The 4,117-nt window shown below is 42.5% G+C and overlaps 1 pseudogene; it reads right to left on the minus strand.

Moving 5' to 3' along the window:
• Positions 1–2,512: 2,512 nt before the first annotated feature.
• LOC102871072 lies at positions 2,513–3,040 on the minus strand (annotated as a pseudogene).
• Between the last annotated feature and the right edge of the window lie 1,077 nt (positions 3,041–4,117).

The following is a 4,117-nucleotide window of genomic DNA, read 5'->3' on the forward strand; positions in this document are numbered from 1 at the left end:
AACAAATCATTCAAGAAGCAGGACTCTATGAAGGATGTGGTATTAGGATTGGAGGAAGACTCATCAACACTCCTCTTCAACAACAAGCATGATGCATATGATACAACTTTGCTTGCTGAAAGTGAGGAGTACTTGAAGTACTTGCTGCAGAAGACCAAAGCCTACAGTCTTCAATATGGATTCTATCTCAAGAACAAAAAAATAAAATTTCTTCCTACTGGATAACTGATAGGCTACATCATGATAAATGGAGAAAATACTGATATTGTCAATGACTTCTTACTTGGATCCATAATCAACACCATTTTTTGACAATCAGGAGGTCAGGAGATATGTTACATTGAGAAAGTCTGCAGTCAGGGACCTTTCCAAATTACTGAAGAGTAATGATGTCACTTTGAAGACTAAAATGTGATTGATTCAGGCCATGATCTTTTCAATTATTTGCTATGCAGTCAAAGGTTTATTTTCCAAAAATTACTTTTCTAGCAATTGAGTGTGACTTGACCAAATGGATGGACAGGGACATGAGAATAGGCTGTATTGATCTATTCACAATGGAATTGACTAGTCTTGTCATTAAATTGAGTGGATTTAACAACAGAAATGAGGAATCTCACTATCACCAAAGACAAAGCAGACAATGCAAAAATGCACATCCTTCAGGGTCAAAGATTCATGTGCTTCTCAAAACAGGGCTTACAATAGCAGTAGCAGCAGCAGAGTAGCAGCAGAGACGCAGTCCCGACATGAGGCAGAGCTGACCTCAGGACTGATACTCCATGGAACCAGAGCTAGAAGCCTCCACCCAAGCTTGCTGGAGAGCTACAAGATGAGCTAATTGGCAAGATTAAGAGCTTTGTAACCCTATCTTAATGCTGTGAATCTGAAGGATAAGGTGCCTCTGAGGACTCTTTAGAAGCTGCCCTGAGTGATTGTATTCCTGTTGCCATCATGAAAAACTGTATCCTTTTTCTTTCTCTAATAAACTCTATAATTCTGAGTCTGAGTCTCTGTGATATGTGAGTATTGCAAGAGATTGTGAACCCAGTAGATCAGTAAGATTGATCTTGGCATTAGTAAAAAGAGGTTTGGAAGTGTGGGGACACTCTTGGTAGCAGCAGCCAGGAAATCAAGAGATTAATTGCATTGGGAAAGTCAGCTGTCAGGCACCTATCCAGAGTACTGAAGAGCAATGATGTCAGGTGGGATATTAAGGTGTGCCTGATCCAGGCTATAGTCTTCGCAATTGTGTGTTATGCATCAGAGAGCTGGACAGTGACTAGGGATGATAGATAGAAAATTGATGCTTCTGAGTTGTACTGCTGGAGAAGAGAGGGAATATACCATGAACTGCTAAGAGAACAAACAGGTTCATCCTAGAGAGGGTGAAACCAGGCTGCTCCTTGGAGGCAAGGATTCTGAAAATTCATCTGACATACTTTGGGCATGTTGCAAGAAGGGACCAATTCTTGGAAATGGACATCATGTTTGGGAGGGTGGAGGGACAATGCAAGAGAGGAAGACCCTCGATGAGATGGATTGACTCAGTGAATGGGGTAAAGGGAGTAGGTGTGTCAGAGACAGTGAGGTTGGCACAGGATAGGACAGGGTTTAGGGCTCTAGAACATAGAGTCATGATGAGTTGCCAGAGACTTGACAGCATATAAAACCAACAACAACAAAATCATATTTCATTTTCTCCAGAAGTATAATAACTTTTTTATTATTTTGAACTACCAAGTTTATGATCATTTGTTTTAACAGTTACAGGAAACCAACACAAAACAATAGTACTGTTGTTGTTATGCACCGTCAAGTTGCCTGTGACTCATAGTGACCCTATGCACAATAGCTCTGAACACTGCCCTATCCTAAGCCAACCTCATTGTCTTCCACACACCTACTACCATTATCCCAGTCACTGTGTCAATCTTTCTCATCCAGGGTCTTTCTGTCCTACACTGTCCCTCTACTTTTTCCAAGTATAAAATCCTTCTCCAAGGACTGATCCCTCCTGCCAACATACCAAGGTATGCGAGACAGATTCCCAAAATCCTTGCCTCGAAGAAACAAATTGATTTCACCTTCTCTGAGACAGACCTATTTGGTTTTTTTGATAGTCCATGTTCAATACTCTTGCCCAGCACCACAACTAAGATTTCTGTTCTCCACTAGATGTCTGTCTAGTTCTTAGTGTCTATCTGTATTTTCAAGAAAAGCCTTAGAAGATTCATAACCTTCATCCAGATTTACAAACTACTTCTTTGCAAGTTGCAGCATCTGCTACTTTAATACGTGATAAAAGGGCACATTTCTTTCCTGTTCCAGATTACTTCCCTACTACTTTTTTTTTTTTTTCTGTTGCAAAAAGCTTTATTGTTCCATTTGGTCCAAGGCTTGGGCGAAGGCCTTCTGGGTGGATAAGATTCTACGTAAGGGTGGGATAGAGAAGCTTGCTGCTGTTGGCAGGGGGACACAGAGGTCTCCCCCTGCAAGTCCCCGCAGACCCCTAGTCGTGCTTGAGGGTGAGACGCTCAAAAAGATACTCGCCCAGCCCAGCCTGGGGGCCGCCCAGTCTTCTAATGTTGGTCAGATGGTCACCCATCTTCTTCAGCAGTTTCACTTCCTCGTCCAGGAAGTGGTTCTCCAGAAAGTCACAGAGATGGGGGTCAGTGTGGGCGGAACCCACGGCGTGCAGATCCAGAAGGGCCTGGTTTAGGTTCTTCTCCAAGGCCAGCGCTGCTTACATGACGTCCAGGGTTTTACCCCACTCATCCTGGGATGGCTTCTGGATATCTTGGAAGAGGACTAGGCCACCACGCTGGTTTTGCAGCTTCAAGTGTCGCTTGGCACCCTCGTGCTTCTCCTTCGCCAACTCGCGGAAGAAGTGCCCCACGCCTTCCAAGGCCACATCATCGCGGTCAAAATAAAAACCCAGAGAGAGGCAGGTGTAAGAGGCCCGCAGGTGCAGGTTGACCAGACAGTTGACGCCAGCTTCTGCTTTGGCGGAATAATTTTGACGGATCTGAGAGCTCATAGTTGGTCGAGGTTTTGGGGCTAACAAAAAAAAGGTGTTAGTTGGTCCCGAAAATAGGAGATGGTTGAGATGGTCCCGAGGTTACGCCTGGAGGTGACGTTGGAGGGTAGTCGGAGGTTGGAAGGGGGGAAGTCGCCTGGTCTGTTCCGTCCAAACACTGTTGAAGCAAGAGACAGATCCACGGGACCGCTGGGGAACTCTTCCCTACTACTTTTTTATGAGAAAAAGTTCCAGTAGTTTGAACATTTCTGATATATCTTCTCAGTTACTGATTGGAAAGGAAAACTAGATGTATTCTCTTATTTTCATTTCTTTAGGAGCAAGATGCCTGCATGGAAGTCTTTAAAGCTGGAACTTTTAACTGCTGCAGCCTGAACAAGGCTTTTACATTTTGGGTTTTGTTGTTGTTTTTAAATCTAGGTTACACAATGTTTTGATCTTTGTGGATAATTGTAGGCTAGCTTTAATTCCACAGTCAGAACTTAACTCATGGTGAGTGATTCCAGGAAAATGGACCTCAACAAAAGCATCAGACATGCTGATGGGTGGAGTTCCTGGGTGGTGCAAACAGTTAAAGTTTTTGCCTATTAGCTGTAAAGTTTTGGTTTTTTTAAATGAAGTTTATAGTCCTTGGTTTTAGTACTAGGTCCATGATCCAGTGAAAAATCTACAGCCAGGAGAGGATAAAATAGATGAATGAGACCTTCGAAGAATCAAATCCCTATGCACATCCAAAAACTTCTCCAACAGTATAAAAAGGGAAGCCACAGACTGAGAAAAAATATTTGGTAATGACATGTCAAATAAGGGACCTATATCTAGAATTTATAAAATACTTGAGCACCGCAAGAAAAAGGTAAAGAACACAATTGGAAAAAATGGACACGGGATATGAACAGACACTTTACCAAAGAAGACATTCAGATGGCCAACAAACACATGAAGAAATGTTCAAAATCCTTAACTCTAATAGAGATGCAAATCAAAACAATCATGAGATATCATCTCAACCCAGTAAGAATAGCAAAAAACTGGAACAGCACGAAACTGGAACCATTATTCACTTATTCACTGTTG

Source organism: Elephantulus edwardii, unplaced genomic scaffold (genome assembly GCF_000299155.1).
Source record: "Elephantulus edwardii isolate Elephantulus edwardi_28Jun2011 unplaced genomic scaffold, EleEdw1.0 scaffold00056, whole genome shotgun sequence".
NCBI lineage: Eukaryota > Metazoa > Chordata > Mammalia > Macroscelidea > Macroscelididae > Elephantulus > Elephantulus edwardii.